Source organism: Narcine bancroftii, chromosome 3, assembly GCF_036971445.1.
Source record: "Narcine bancroftii isolate sNarBan1 chromosome 3, sNarBan1.hap1, whole genome shotgun sequence".
Lineage (NCBI taxonomy): Eukaryota > Metazoa > Chordata > Chondrichthyes > Torpediniformes > Narcinidae > Narcine > Narcine bancroftii.
Genome location: NC_091471.1, coordinates 122,381,455 through 122,398,882, shown reverse-complemented (window position 1 = coordinate 122,398,882; position 17,428 = coordinate 122,381,455). Strand labels below are relative to the sequence as shown.

The 17,428-nt window shown below is 42.9% G+C and overlaps 1 long non-coding RNA gene across 1 annotated transcript; it reads right to left on the bottom strand.

The window, feature by feature from the left end:
* Positions 1–606: 606 nt before the first annotated feature.
* Positions 607–16,444, bottom strand: LOC138756218 (uncharacterized). The gene is made up of 3 exons (XR_011352877.1): positions 16,057–16,444; positions 9,432–9,473; positions 607–1,503 (listed from the first exon to the last, which is right to left on the bottom strand). It is a non-coding gene; the product is annotated as an uncharacterized lncRNA (long non-coding RNA).
* Positions 16,445–17,428: the final 984 nt, after the last annotated feature.

The following is a 17,428-nucleotide window of genomic DNA, read 5'->3' as shown; positions in this document are numbered from 1 at the left end:
TTAATATTCCATAAAGACTAAAATATCGTGTTCTTATTTCAACCTGGAGGAGGTCTGCTCAACTCTTGAGTCCATGTCACTTTACAGCGAAGCAATCCCATTCCCCCTCTCCTTATTTTGTCTGTGAGTCTGCAATATGTTCTGTCTGGCTAATGCCCATTAAATGTCTTGATCCTTTTTTGCCACTTATTGACGCTAAGAAAGCATTTCAGGAGCCAATTAAACTACCAACACAACTTCAGATGAAATCCAGAGAAAGTGTACGAATTCCACACCGGCTGGACCTCGGGTCAGTATTGAACTTCAGTCCCTTGTGTTGTGAGAGAGCAGCCTGAAACACTCTGCTTATTTATTTTCAAGATTGAATTGAAGATTACCCCAATTTATTTTAAAACTGATTCTTGTTTTCTGCTTCAGGCAGGGAAGAAAAAAAATGTTTATTATTTAGATTTATTGGTCTTCAGATTTTAAAGAAAGTAAGTAAAGTGAAAACGTGCTTTGCTATATTAACGTTCTCATGCGGGGTTTGCAAATGGAAAATGTTTTGAAAAAATTAATCATTATTTCACAATCATACTTTCACAAGTAAGTGTTTCAAGTTCCTGTTTTAATTTTAGAAAAGCAGCACGATAACAGCCCTTTCTGGTCCCAGAGCCCATGCTGCCAAAATACACCAATTAACCAACAAACCCTGGATGTTTTTGGAAGCTGGGAGGAATCCAGAGCACTAAGGGGAATTACAAGGGGAGAATGTACAAATTCCTTAAAGATAACATTGGATTTGAACCTGGGTCACTGGGATTTTAACAGCATTGCTAATTGTGCTGCCCTAAACAAATATCCATTCATTGAAATCAGAAAGGTGCCTCACCAATAAAGCTAAGAGAAAGTGTGGTTTGAACAGTGTTGGGTCAACTTAAACTGATCACATTGCACCTGCCATTCCTCTCCCTCAGAACTACCAGCCTGTGCCAAGCTAGTCTGGGTGCAGAGTGTTTCCTTGTTGTGTCTCCTGGGTGGAAGCTGTCATTTTGGTGTCTCACTGGGCAAGCCCCGCTCTCAACACAGCCAGCAAAGCCCACCCCCATGCTTCATAGACTGAAAAGGCTGATAGAGACTTTCCACAATTTTTAAATATTTTTTGTCACTCAGATATTTACAAACTATTATTCTTCAAGTAAATAAGTCAAATATAAAGTTGTTAATATCTTTTGAAGAGAAATATAAAGCAAAGTTAACAAACATACCTAAAATAAATAATGAAAACATTAAAGAAAACAGAAGTATATAAAATCAGAAATTGCCTTCCTTCTCATTTGCCACCTCGTCTGGTGCCCTTCGATGCTCCTTGAATCCAATGGGTGCTGTATTGCTCCATTGGAAAAGTTGTTATAGCCCCAATAAGAACAGAATTGTTGAAATAAAAGGTCTTTATTCAGCCCAAGTAAACAGGCACGGATGACCTTGTCAAGCATCTCTCCAAATCCAGAATAAATGGAGGCTCTATACATTTAAGATACAAATAGGACATGGTTTACTTTGGTATTTTTGGTGTGAACAATTATTTTATAAAATTGTATACGTACAAGCTCATCTGTGGCAAGACTATCTCTGAATATTCATTCACTGACAGTATAATTCACCTCAATAGTCAAAAAGCTCCTCAGTAGCAGTGACTCTTTGAATAAGCAGACATCCAAGTATTGATTGACATAACAAATATGACTTTGATCATATTTAATGTTCTAAGTGGCAAAATAGCCAGTCCTTGATCTCAGGAAAACTGCAGGCACTGCAGAGTGAAAAAAAAACTGGCGAAACATGAAAAATGCTGGAAGAAATCTGGAATAGCAAGAAATTAGCATTCACCTGAATGAAAAAGTTGTGGGGTGGGGGGGGGGGGGGGGAAGAGATGGGTGGGGAGGAAGAGGGGAGCACAGGAGTATGAAAATCCATCAAAAAGAGACCAACAGTATGATCTCGTGGCTTGTCCAACATTGAGTTGAGATCTTAACCTTAACCTCACAAGCTTAAATGTTAAAAATCCACACAAATGTTGGCGAAACTCAGCAGAAATATTACTGTTAAACAAAACCTTGGACTTAATATTTGGAATTGCTTCCGTTTTTATTTTCTCCAAATTGATTGCCCAAACTGGCAGGGACCAATGGATCTAACATGAGGCATTTCTATCATGTACCTCTGCTCCAAGTTCTAACATAAAACTTTATTTGATAGTGTGGTGTGCACTACCAGTAATTACTAATGTTGAGGTGTTATTTAAGCTTGCACATGAACAATGTAATTTTGGAAAAAAAATCTAATTTTCTTCAATTTAGCATCACCAAAACACATAAGATAGACTTTTCTGGCAATTGCTTAAAGGATTTTATTTTGTGCAAAAAAAAAGATTTTATCTGCACAATAACTGTGACACCATTTCAAATTCTTAAGAAAATTTTCAATTTTGGGAAATTCCCTAGAGCATGGGTTCTCAACCTTTTTCTTTCCACTCACATACCACTTTAAGTAATCCCTATGCCATCTGTTCTCTGTCATTAGCACTATGGGAAGGGAAGGTTGAGAACTACTGCTCTAGACTGAATTTTTACTGAAATAATTTGCTTGAGAAAAATTGTAATTGGCCCATTTCCTTTGAAGTTATGAAACCGTGCACATAATGAGTCAATTAGGTACGATTAAAAACAGTGTTTTTGAACTTTTTCTTTTCACCCACATACCACCTTAAACAACCCCTTACTAATCACAGAGCACCTATAGCATAGGGAATACTTAAGGTGGTATGTGAGAGGAAATAAAACAGTTGAGAACCACAGCCTTAAAGTGTCTGAAAAATTTAAAAAGAGTTATGCAAATTCAAATGTGCGTGTTTGTAATTGTGTTGCTGTATGCTGCTTTCGCACACTAGAAATGGAAGATGATGTTTAAAAAATGTCATCAAACTCTTTCAAGGGGCAACTAAAGAGCAGGAGAATAACTGAATTTTATGGACATGGACTTCCAGAAGACCTTGAAACATTATGTAATGATAGTGATCATGTTTGCATGGCCACTAGCAAGGCCTTAATTATAGTTACTGTTTGATTAGACTGACAGAGAGCAGGAGACACAATATGCAAGATCTGTAATTGAGGCTTGCAGTGGCATGGCCTGCCTCATGGTGCTGTTTACAACAACTTTAAAGTAAAGAAACATTTCCTTCATTCATGTGTTATCTAAGAACTTACTCATATTGAAACAAGATAGTAAAAAATTAAGTTAAACAAGGAACTTTGCAGATGCTGGGTTGAGTTCAATTCACAAAAGTGCTGGGAATACTCAGCAGCGTCTAAAGGAACTAATACATTAACAAAGGTGTCTGATGAAAGGCCTTGGCCTGAATTGTTCATTGACATTTTTCCAGTTTCAGAATGTGACTAAATAAATAATGTCAATGATTTAATGCTTCACTTGCTCGAAAGCTCTGTTCAAAACAAAGGTCACAGGCATTTCAAGTGCTGAACTTCATTGCACGTCGTCAAGTGAGGTGAGAGCCCTCCACTTCTTTCCTGAAAAAAGGCCTAACCACTTTCCCTCCTCCCACACATTCATTCCCCAGCCTGAAGTTGTTCTCTCAGCGAACAGCTTCTCCTTCAACTCCAATCACATTCAGACCTGGAGAAAGAGTGGAGGAGTTCCTGTTCTCAAAACTCCTGGAGGGAGAGAATCGAGAGAGTAGAATGTATGGACTTTAGTTCAAACAGATCAACTGAGTTCCTCAAGCAATTTGTTTCTTGCTTGGGTTTCAGCATCTGCAGACGCGTGTGACCCAGATGATAAGAAGCATGTGTACTGACTGTTAGGGAGAAATTTTCTAGAAATGAGGTGTAAAGGGGACATAAGTATATTAATGGGAAACAATGAAAGTGCAGTTTAACTCTACCTTATGTTCAGTATGGCAATGGAAGAGGCTGCAGACTGATTGGTTTGAATGGGAATGCATTTGACAAAGAAAGTTGCATGCAAAAAGCTTACACTGGTATCTCATTGGCGGACATGTCGCCATGACTCAGGAGATCACAAAATGGCTTGCGCTCTCACCAAGGCGATACCAGAGCAACGTCTGCGACATCTCCAAACAAGGTGACAACCAATTCGCCTGGAAGTCGCGGCAATGTCTCCACGACGTCTCCGGAACATCTCCGCGATGTCACCACAATGTCTCCTTGGTCTCCAGCGGGTCTCAGAGATATTGCGGTGATACCGCGGAGATGTCTCCCCAGTCACGGACAAAATTAGTCTCCACGACGTTGCCGCAACTGATGGAGACATCGCGGAGACATCTCTGCGACCTGCTGGAGATTGGAAAAAGTCTCCAAAAAAATTGAGCAGGTTTGAATTTTCCACAATTCCCCGGAGACCTGACTGGTCTCCAGGAGACATCACGGAGACATCTCCGCAACCAGCGGAGACTCGAGTCGCCACCAGGTCGCCACCTAGTCTCCAGGGCAATGAGATAGGCCCTTTAGCAACACCACAATTTAGCCCACAAGTTAAGCCTGCCTCACTGCTAATTTAGATGAGGCTTTTGCCTTGACTGCTTTTGAGGAGCGCTCATTTAAAAGGTGTCATACCTAATAATTCAACTTCTTTTCATCAGGATACTGGAGAACCAGATTAGTGAGAGCAGTAATAATCTGATGTTTGATTCTAGAATGGAGGACTATTCTTCCACCAGACAATTTGCTCTTTAACAATACTGTAGCGGTGCTATGGTGGCATTACAACTCCCAGATGGCATCAAACTGGCTATGTAACGTCAGTAGATGATAACGTGTGTCGGGTGCGTGATTTGGGCTTTTAAAAGGTTGCGTGCCTTCTGAACAGTAAATCCATTTGATTCACTGAAGAAACGCCTTGTGTTGTTATTTCATCGTGTCCATGGTGATTCCAGTGGCCACAACACCATGATTTTAAATATATTAAAATATTTAAAAAGACAGGGATGCTAATATTGGTATTAATGCTTTTGATTAAGATGGGAAAAACTGAAGAAACTTTTTTTTTGATTGTAAACTTGACCCATGCTGCACAGAGAGATGTATGTTATGATCCAATGACGCAATTACATTTATTACTTTAGCTTTGAATGAAGATGGTCATCAGGAGAGACACTGAGACATCTGTGCAACTCAAAAGTCCAGTGAGATTTAATTTGTACATCGATAGAAAATGGGGAAAATTAGAGATAGGGAGATAATAATCTGCTTTTTTTATTTTAACTATCTGTTAAAAATGTAACTTTAATAATAGAAAGAAGGTTTTGGATTTCTATGGCATTTATATCCTCAGGACTTTGCAAAGTACATGTAGCAGTCAATGAAGTACTTTACAAGTATGTAGGAAACAATAATATTTATGAACACTACAAGGTAATCAATTCCCAGCAGATTCACTATCATTTGATGAAACAGATGTCATGTGCAGATAGAGCTAATTGAGAAGCTCAGAAATGATCCAAGGATCACCACTTGGGGGCATTCTTGCTGCATAAAAGTGTATTTCAGTGTCTCTTGCACAAAAGGTTTTGGATCCAAGCAGATTTTATCTCTGAGCTTCAAATTGTTATTGAAAAAATAGTACTAGTCTTACTACAGTTACTGTAAATGTAGTTATCCATAAGCTATGGTAACATCTGGAGAAACTGAAAATGGCAAGGGAATTACTTTTGATTCTTACTGGTAATTTTATTTCTGACAAGGTAAACAGATTTAGGAATTAAGACAAATTATTCTTTGTTAGGATCTTGGTTTGGCCCCAACATTGAAAGCCAGATGATGGAGCTATGTAACAGATTGCTGGAGAGAGAATAGGTTGTAATATTACATCCATTTAATCATTAAAGATTGTTGCAATTATTTGTCACAATTATTAATTTGTATGGATTTATATTGCGATGACTGCACTGATTTTTTTTCTTTAATTGACCATTCTCAAGTATGGAATGACTGTCAGTAAATTAACTAATGATTCCAAGAAGGAATGGATAAGACTGACAATCAAAGTGCTAAAACAAGGATCGAGAAGTATTTCTGGACAGCAAAGTAATTTAATAGAACCATTGAACAGAAAATAGGGCATTCAGTCTCTTTGGTCTGTCTGGCCATCATTTTGCTAGTCCCACTGACCGGTTCCCATTCCATAACCCTCCAGACCTCTCCCATCCATGTAGCTATCCAATTTATTTTTAAAACACAAGATCAAGTCCACATTCACAACATCTGATGTCAGCTCATTCCATACTCCCTCCACTCTGTGAGTGAAGAACTTCCCCCTAATGTTCCTCCTAGACCTTTCTCCTTTCAACTTAAAACAATGACCTCTCACATTTATCTCCCCCAATCTAAGTGGAAAAAAAACCTACTCGCATCCAATCTGTCTATACCTCTCATAATCTTGTCTTCTTTGGCTTGGCTTCGCGGACGAAGATTTATGGAGGGGGTAAAAAGTCCACGTCAGCTGCAGGCTCATTTGTGGCTGACCAGTCCGATGCGGGACAGGCAGACACGATTGCAGCGGTTGCAAGGGAAAATTGGTTGGTTGGGGTTGGGTGTTGGGTTTTTCCTCCTTTGCCTTTTGTCAGAGAGGTGGGCTCTGCGGTCTTCTTCAAAGGAGGCTGCTGCCCGCCAAACTGTGAGGCGCCAAGATGCACGGTTTGAGGCGTTATCAGCCCACTGGCGGTGGTCAATGTGGCAGGCACCAAGAGATTTCTTTAGGCAGTCCTTGTACCTTTTCTTTGGTGCACCTCTGTCACGGTGGCCAGTGGAGAGCTCGCCATATAATACGATCTTGGGAAGGCGATGGTCCTCCATTCTGGAGACGTGACCCATCCAGCGCAGCTGGATCTTCAGCAGCGTGGACTCGATGCTGTCGACCTCTGCCATCTCGAGTACCTCGACGTTAGGGGTGTGAGCGCTCCAATGGATGTTGAGGATGGAGCGGAGACAACGCTGGTGGAAGCGTTCTAGGAGCCGTAGGTGGTGCCGGTAGAGGACCCATGATTCGGAGCCGAACAGGAGTGTGGGTATGACAACGGCTCTGTATACGCTTATCTTTGTGAGGTTTTTCAGTTGGTTGTTTTTCCAGACTCTTTTGTGTAGTCTTCCAAAGGCGCTATTTGCCTTGGCGAGTCTGTTGTCTATCTCATTGTCGATCCTTGCATCTGATGAAATGGTGCAGCCGAGATAGGTAAACTGGTTGACCGTTTTGAGTTTTGTGTGCCCGATGGAGATGTGGGGGGGCTGGTAGTCATGGTGGGGAGCTGGCTGATGGAGGACCTCAGTTTTCTTCAGGCTGACTTCCAGGCCAAACATTTTGGCAGTTTCCGCAAAGCAGGACGTCAAGCGCTGAAGAGCTGGCTCTGAATGGGCAACTAAAGCGGCATCATCTGCAAAGAGTAGTTCACGGACAAGTTTCTCTTGTGTCTTGGTGTGAGCTTGCAGGCGCCTCAGATTGAAGAGACTGCCATCCGTGCGGTACCGGATGTAAACAGCGTCTTCATTGTTGGGGTCTTTCATGGCTTGGTTCAGCATCATGCTGAAGAAGATTGAAAAGAGGGTTGGTGCGAGAACACAGCCTTGCTTCACGCCATTGTTAATGGAGAAGGGTTCAGAGAGCTCATTGCTGTATCTGACCCGACCTTGTTGGTTTTCGTGCAGTTGGATAATCATGTTGAGGAACTTTGGGGGACATCCGATGCGCTCTAGTATTTGCCAAAGCCCTTTCCTGCTCATGGTGTCGAAGGCTTTGGTGAGGTCAACAAAGGTGATCTTCGTGATGCCACCATCATCACCCTGTACAAAAACAAAGGCGAGAAATCAGACTGCTCAAACTACAGGGGAATCACGTTGCTCTCCATTGCAGGCAAAATCTTCGCTAGGATTCTACTAAATAGAATAATACCTAGTGTCGCTGAGAATATTCTCCCAGAATCACAGTGCGGCTTTCGCGCAAACAGAGGAACCACTGACATGGTCTTTGCCCTCAGACAGCTCATAATCTTGTAAGCCTCTATTAAATCTCCTCTCATTCTTCTTCGTTCCAAGGAATGAAGTCCTAACCTGTTTAATCTTTCCCTGTAACTCAACTCCTGAAGATCTGGCAATGTCTTAGAAAATCTTCTTTGCACTCTTTCAGTCTTATTGACATCCTTCCTGTAGTTAGGCACCTAGAACTGCACACAATATTGTAAATTTGGCCTTACCAATGTCTTAAACAACTTCAACATAGCATAACATAACTTCACCGAAACTCCTATACTCAATACTTTGATTTGTAAAGGCTAAGATGCCAAAAGGTTTCTTTACAATCCTGTCCACCTACAATGTCACCTTCAAGGAACAATGAATCTGTATTCCAGCATCTCTCTGCTTCTCCACACTCCTCAGAGCCCTATTATTTACTGTGCATATCCTACCTTGATTTGCCTTTCCAAACTGCATCACCTCACACTTGTCTGCATTAAACTCCATCTGCCTGGCCCATTCTTCCAGTTGGTCCAGATCCTTTCTGCATGCTTTGAAAATCTTCCTTGCTGTCTATATCACCCCCTATCTTTGTGTCATCAGTGCATTGGCTGATCCAATTTACCACGTTGTTATCCAGGTCATTGATATATACAACAAACATCAATGGTCCCAACACAGATCCCTGAGGCACACCAGTAGTCACAGGCCTCCAGTCTGAGAAGCAACCATCCACTACCACTCTGTATTTTTCCCCCACCCAGCCAATTATGAATCCAGTTTACAACCTCTCCATGGATACCTAGTGTCATAACCTTCTGAACTAACCTCCCATGTGGGACCTTGTCAAAGGCTTTACTAAAGTCTATGTAGACCACATCCTCAAATTTGAATAATTAAATCATTCAATATTTCAAAGAATCATCATGGTTTTAAGAAAAGCACAGAATTCTTAACAAATTTGAACCCTGACTGATGTTGTCTCATTCATAAAAATTGAAATTTGTCTTGGTGTGTTGGAAAATTCAATGCCTTGAAAGTATGAGTGTGAGGATTACATAAATGACCTTGGGACATTTTTTAAATGTCTTTGCATGCTAATGAAGTTAACAATTCATTTAATATCAATGAGTCAAAGCTTCAATTAAAATAAGAAAAAAAACCTGTTTTATTTTAATAATTAAATCTACTTATACTTTTATAAGCAGAGGGCTACTTATGAAATATAAGGATCAGGAGAAATCAAAGTCTGATCTGACCATGATGCTATTTTTCTGGGCATTATATAATAAGAGGAACACAATAACGCTATCATTGAAATGCCTCTCCTCAACAGTTATGAGTCTTTTAATTGTTTTTGTCTCTATTACATTTAATTTAAGTTTACAACCTAATGATAAAACTTACCAGAAAATAAATGAAGGATGCTAGGAATTTTCACCAAATAACCTGAAATGTGAAAGAATATATAGGTCAGCTCCAACAAGACTAGGAGAACGTGGGATTCCATTTAAAGTATCCTGACTTCAGGCACGAGATGACTTTGAGAAGATAGTTTCTAGGCTGTACAACTTTATGATTCAATAACAATTGAAATGTTATTCAAGTGGACTCATCAGATATGCTTTAATGACTTTTACGATTGCATCTTATTTTTTAATTATTTTTGTCAACCATCAGCCTACATAGAGACAATAATCCTTATAAATTATGTGAAATACATAGTAATTTATTGCCAGTTTATAGAAACTCTAGGATCTTATGGGGATTATAAAGCCCACGATTGGATAGTTTAAAACTTAGCCAAAGAACTCACTGTTCCATTTTGAATGGAACAGAAGCTATGCTACAAACAACATTGTTTACATGTCATTTTTACATTTTAAATGTTAAAATTTAGAGGGACAGCACAGTAACAGCCCCTTCCAGCCTACAAGCTGGTGCTGTCCAAATGCACTAATTAACCTGCAAATTCTGTATGATTTTTTTGAAGGGTAGGAGGAAACAGGAACATCTGAAGAAAACTGATGTGGTTATGAAAAGGATGCATAAACTCCTTTGTTACAAGCCTAAAGGACCCAAAAACCCAGCAGCAATAGACATTCACCCAGACAAGTGGTTTTTAAAACTAAAGTTATTTTTAATCAACTTTAAACATGAAAAAAGAATCAAACTTTAACTTAACTATATACATACTTAACTATACTAACCCTAATTAACACCCTTCTAATTCTAAGCGCATGTGTATGCAATGTGTGTGTAAATTCAAGAAAAAGTTATTTGGTTCACAGTTCAATCTCACTTCTCCTTCTTCCAAGTTCTCTGGATGCAGACAATTCTTAAACTGTGCACAGAATTTAACATGTATAAAGTTCACCAAGCTTTGGTGCTCAAAAGGTCAATATTTTCCACTCAGGAAGGTTCTTGTAGGATTTTCAGAGAGAAATATTTGTTGTTCCAGGATTTCCACCATTAGTCACCTCAAGGTCTCGCTGATTAAACTTGCCCCATCAGGGTTTTCCAGTTGGTAACATCATCCTCTAGGCCACTACAAAGCACCACTCTGTTCCTCTTATTCCAAGAGAAACATCAGTCAAATAGCACTGCTTTGGAACTTTTCATTAGTTCTTCCTGGATTGCACTGTTCAGTGTCCCACAAACACTGAACAAGAGAGCTTGTGACCTCTCTCTTTCTCTCTCTCTCTCTCTCTCTCTCTCTCTCTCTCTCCAACTGAAACTCCAGCGAAAAGCATGTAACCCATGTGACTTGCAAAACCCCCACCTTCCCCAGCAAACAACAGGAGTTCTTCCTTCTGCTCAAGTTGTTATCTTAAGTATAAACAAGACCCAGGGGTGACATTCCTGTAAGCACCCTGCAGAAAGTTACTTGTAACTATCCTGGCACCAGTTCATAACAATGGCCATTCATTTTTATTGTGTCAGTTCAATTAACACCTACTTGTGAAACATGCATAACATCCTCCAGAGATCTTCAATATTTCTTCAGTCTTTCAAATAAGATCTGTTTTAAAATGTGTGCATGTATGTAACCTAATCTAAATCTTACCAAATTCCCCAAAATATTATAATCATTACACCTTACAGACAGCATCCGATTTGAACCTGGATTGCTGGCGGTGTCATAGCGTTGCACTAACCAAAGTGCTCATCACACTGCCGTAATAATATTTAGATTATCCAGTCAATTAAAGTTTCTGAATTTAAATTGAGACTGATATCAGAGAAATAATAATGGCTGAATGATGATAGGCCTGCCTTAGCCTCAGATGGTAGCTCCTGATGCTCTGATCCTGAACTTCCCTGAGCCTTTTCGGAACACTGGACTAGGCAATCAAGAGAGAGTGGAGAATAGTTGCCATTATGAATATGGCACCTATGATAACATCAGAGGGTTTAAGCTGGGAGGGAAACCTCATAGGATTGCTAATGGATGTAGCAGCTTTCTTCATGGCATAAATACATGGGATTGCCAGGAAAACAGTAGAATTTATGATTGCAAAGGAATGAAACTCTGTGAGATATGGAGCAAAATGGAAACAGCCTTGCCAGGGAGGCTATGGGACCCACTATTCCTCAAAGTCTCATGAATGACACCTGTAACCGGCTAGGTCACAATATAAGTCCACAAAAAAAAATGCAACTACCAGTAAATATGTTAGACACGGGTACTCAGCTGTAAGGATATACGTTATATTCGGTTTCTGTACTCATGTTGGAATTAGATAATGTAGAATTAGGAATATTGAATGGTGCCCAATGTACATCTGAAGAGGTGATTAGAAAAGTACATTTAAAGTCACCTTGTTGATTGCAGAACTTTTATCATGAGTTAATTCAGTCTGGTATTGTTAAATTATGCGTCTGAAATACTTAGTCATTTTCTATTGTGAAAGAGTAAAATGACATTGGGTCTATGTGATAGTATGGGATCCTATAGCATATAGCAATAGTGATTGGCTGAGAGCTGTAGCCATACCTACTGGCAGGTCAAAAAGGACTGCTCCTATCCAGACCCAGGTCATTCTGGACTGGTTGACTTCGATATATTACCCTCCAGCCTTTTTGTGAATAAAAGCCTTGGTTTGAGTCAACAAGTATTAGAGACATTCGACATGCTACAATTTTATTAACAAAATGTTTTAACGGATGGAGCGAATGCTGCGACCAGAATACCTCAGCACCGACCCACAGTCAGCTACTGCTCAGAGTGATTTCAGGCACTAGGTGAGGTGTTTTGAGGCATATCTGCAGCGCTCAGACCCCATCGTGGAGGAAGACGCCGATAAACTGCTAGTTCTAATGTCCATGGTGTCCATGAAGGTCTATAAAAACATCCAGGACGTGACCTCCTACATGGTTGCCATGAACGTGCTGTAAGGACTCTACGAGCAGCCTGAGAATAAAATATATGCCAGGCACATGCTGGCGACCAAGCAGCTGGGTGAGTCTTACAGAGCCTACCTCCAGGCACTAGGTTACTAGGTAGAGCATGTGCGTCTCTTTCAAAACTGCGTCCGGGATCACTGGCTTCCCCATACAGGATGCTTATGTGGCTGGAATTCGATCCAACGAAGTGAGGAAATGTCTATTGGAGCATGGGGGAGATAGTCTAGTGGAGACTGTAAAAATCGCTGAAATGATGGAGGCTGCAGCCCTAAGCATGGACATCTACACACAGGGCTGGGCCCCCCACTACGATGTGAGTAAAACCCCTGCTCTTAATCCGGCCTCCCCATGCCCCTTTGATGGCCTCGCCGCCACCGCCATACTACGCATCGCGACCCTCAAGTGCTACTTCTGCAGGATGGAGAAACACAGTCGATCCCTGTGCTCTGCGAGGAAGGTCCGATGCCAAAAGTGCCAAAAGAATGGCCACTTCGCTAAAGTCTGCCAGTCCAAAATGGCCACTGCAAAGCACAGTGCCTCATGCGAGGCTCATCCATTTTCCCCAAATTCAAATTACTCATCCTCGGAACTCTCATCCAATGAGGGTGAGGAACTGATCGCTTGACATCACTATGCAAGCGGAGGGAACTGCCCTCACAACACTCCACACTTGTCACTCTGACATTGCTCTCCAATGGCATGCAGCCACCATCGGCCCTTACGCCGCTGCTGTGATGTTGCTCCCCGACTTGGTCCCTCCGCCCAATGGAACTTTCACGCCAGCAGGCTCCGATGGACCGCCTGCAACACGACTGCCACCACCTCCGCAGCTTGCCACTCTCTCCAACGGGATGCCGCCGCCTCCGCAGCTCGCAGCTGACTCCAACCGGGTCTCTGTGTCGGCAGATCCCGATGGCCCGCCCACTCCAATGATGTCACCATGCAAGTGTAGCGCGCATCAGGCCGAGGCACCACAACGTCTGCCCATTTTTCAATGACGCAAGGCTCCACCAGACGGTCCCCCCAACGATGAGTGACATTATCACGCCAACCTCCATGGTCACCAAAACAGGCAGCAGCTCTGCTCCCTGCATTATTTGCTGCATCAGTGACATTGAACCAGAGCCAACCACACCCCGTAGCTAAGGCCATGGAAGCCATCAAGGTTAACACCCAATATGCTAACTGTCTTTTGGATTCAGGTTCGACGGAGAGCTTCATTCACCCAGAACTGGTCCAACAACGTGCACTTGTAGTCCACTCAATGGACCAGAAGATTTCACTGGCCACAAAAGCCCACTCAACGGGCATCAAGGGGTATTGTGTGGTGACCTTGAAAGTTTAGGGCATCAAATTTACAGGGTTTAAGATACTGGACCTATCTCAACTATGTGCTCCTGTATTGTTGGGGTTGGATTTTCAATGTCATTTTAAATTGGTGTCACTGCATTATGGGGGTCACCACTCTCCGCTTCCTATCTGCCACCACTCCACCCCGGAGGCCTCCTGCCAGTGACAGCCCACACCAGTCCCCACGCCCCGATGCTCCACTTGTAACCTCTCCAATCTCCGAGTCACTCCTCCAGCACTCGCCAACCTCGCCCCGGTTGGAAACCGATTGCCACTAAATGCTGGCAGTACAGATACAAGGACAGGAAATTCATTACAAGTGAGGTGCACAGACTTCTGGACGAGGGCATTATTAAGCCCAGAACAAGTCCCTGGAGGGCGCAGGTGGTAGTTGTGAAGAAGTGGGCGAAGATGGTGGTTGACTACAGCCAAACGGTCAACCGCTTAACGCTCTTGGATGCTTACCCTCTTCCGCGAATCATGGATGTGGTGAATCAGATCACCACATGTTTTCCACCATCGTCCTTCGATCAGCTACGATCAGCTCCCGATCCACCCAGAGAACTGTCCTTTCACGGCCTTTGAAATGAACTGGCATTTGTTCCATTTCCTCAGGGTTCCCTTCGGTGTCACAAATGGTGTCATGGTCTTCCACCGAGAGATGGACCTGATGGTAGGCCAGAATGGACTAACAGCTACATTCCCGTATCTGGATAATGTTACCATCTGTGGCCATGACTGCAAGACCATGACCCCAACCTTGAGAAATTCTTCCAAACCGCGAAACGGCTGAATCTAACGTATAATTTTGAAAAGTGTGTCTTCCGGACCACTTGCCTTGTAATTCTAGGTTGCTTGGAGGAATACGGGGTTGTAAAGCTAGATCCTGACCACATGCACCCTCTTATGGACCTTCCACCTCCCCAAACTCAGAAGGCACTCAAACGTTGCCTGGGGTTTTTTCCTATTATGCTCAATGGGTGCCACAGTACGCTGACAAGGCACAGCCACTCATTAAGTCCACCTCCTTCCCCTTGTCAGCAGAAGCCAGAGTGGCCTTCGACCACATTAAGTCAGATATCGTCGCGGCCACTCTGCGTGCCATAGACGAATCTATACCCTTCCAGGTAGAGAGCGATGCGTCTGTCTTTGAACTGGCAGCCACCTTAAACCAGGCCGGTAGGCCTAGAAAGCTGTCGAGAAGGAGGTCCAGGCCATTGTAGAGGCTGTACATCATTGAAGACACTACCTTGCTGGCAGGCACTTTACACTGCTGACTGACCAAAGCGTGGTCTCATTTATGTTTAGCAACAACCAGCAGGGTAAGATCAAAAATGACAAAATTGCCAGGTGGAGAATCGAACTCTCTATTTTTAACTATGACATTCTGTACCGACCTGGCAAACTCAATGACCTGCTCAACACCCTTTCCCATGGGACATGCACCAGCAAACAACTGGGCAGGCTGCAGAGACTCCATGAGGAGCTCTGTCAGCCAGGGGTCACCAGGTTTGCATACTTTGTAAAGGCCCGCAATCTGCCCTATACAGTCGAGGAGATCCACTCCATGACTCAAGCCTACCTAGTATGCGCTGAGTTCAAGCCCAATTTCTTCCTGCCCAAAAAGTCCCACGTCATTAAAGCCACTTGGCCCTTCAAACATTTCAGTGTGGACTTCAAGGGGCCTCTACTGTTGACGAACTGTAGCACCTACATTCTCACGGTGGTCGACATGTACATCCGTTTCCCCTTTGACATCCCTTGCCTGGAAATGACCACCTCCACAGTCATAAATGCACTGCACAGCCTCTTCACCATTTTTGGGTATTCCAGTTACATCCACAGTGACCAGGGGTCCTCGTTTATGAGTGCAGAGCTGAGGCAGTACCTTCTGGAGCACGGTATTGCTTCGAGCTCGATCACTAGCTACAACCCGCATGGTAATGGGCAGGTCGAAAGGCAGAATGCCACCGTCTGGAAAGCGATCATGCTTTCCCTCCAGTCTAAATCCCTCCCCACTACTCACTGGCAGGACGTCCTCCCAAATGCTCTACACTCCATAAGGTCTCTATTATGCATGCCCACCAACGCTACCCCGCATGAACGCAGGCTCTCGTTCCCACGGACGTTGGAATAATGAACGACCACACGGGCTTGGCTGACAGTCCATGGACCCGTTCTGCTGAGACGTCATGTCCGGTACTCGAAAAATGACCCCCAATTCAACTGGGTAACGCTGATAAATGTGAGCCGGCACTACACTTTTATCGAGTACCTGGACGGGCGGGAGGACGCGGTCTTGGTAAGGGTCCTGGCCCAAGCCAGATCTAACATTGTCATGTTCAACCTCCAACCTCCCTCCAATCCTCCCCTAGGTTACTTGACGGGGCAGCGGGACCAGCAGCAGCTTGCGGATGATGACGGCAGTAGAAATGACCTGCATACAGACAACGACAACTGTGGACTAGGCGAAACTGCACCCACACTCAGGGACTCCAACAATGATTCCCTGCCAGCTACCCTGATCCTGGTGCCATGGCGATCACTTCGGACAATCAGGCCACCCAACCGCTACAGCCTATAACCCCTGCGTGTTATACCCCCCTTTCTTTTTGACATACCCCAGGGTCAGTTCTTAAAGAAGGGATAAATGTGATAGTATGGGATCCTATCACTACTGTATATATTTGTATATATTTGCATATAATGATAGTGATTGGCTGAGCTGTAGCCACACCTACTGGCAGGTCATAAAGGACTGCTTCTAATAGTCCCAGGTCAGTCTGGACTGGTTGACCTCGATGTACTATGCTCCACTCTGTTGTTAATAAAACCCTTGGTTTGAGTCAACAAGTCTTTGAGTCATTCGACACGCTACAGACTATATTCTATCTTACTGGGGAAATTGAAGTGTTGGGTTATTTGTTGTCAGCTAACCATTCTGTTTATGAACTATGAGAATGCAGTATCAATCAGAAGAAATGGTTGGACTGAACAACTCAGATGGAGGAGCTGTATTTTTGAAATGATTGTAGAATGGAGCATTGAGGAGATCCAGAAACCTCACTCTTCACACTGCACCAACCCAAGCAGATGGTTAGGAGTGGGAGGTGCCAATGACATCACAAACAGCACACACTGGCACTCCTGCATCACCAACTGAGACTCCAACAAAACAGTGATGGAAATGGTCATCATATAACTGTCTGAGGCAGTGAGAGAAGGTGCAATTCAGGATTTGAATTCATTGAACACAGGCATCTCCCTTCCACAAAGGAAGATGTGAATGCAGTGATGGACAGACACCATTTCGAGAGAAATTTTATAGGATTCATCTGATTAGAAACTTGATGTTTGCCCTGAGTGTAGAAATGACAACTTTCTTGCAAGATGTGTGCAGGGGGAACTAAAGGGAGGTCTTGCAATTTAGACATAAGTACTGAAGTGAAGCCACATGGCAGCGAACAGGATATGATATTGGAAATAAAAGTCAAATCAAAATTGCGTATGCTGGAAATCTGAAATAAAAACATGCAGAAAATGTTGGAAACACCGCAGGGCAGGCACTATCTGTGGAAATAGAAACAGAGTTAATATTTCAGATCTAAGACCCTTCAACAAAAGAGTATTCATCATCACCATGAAAC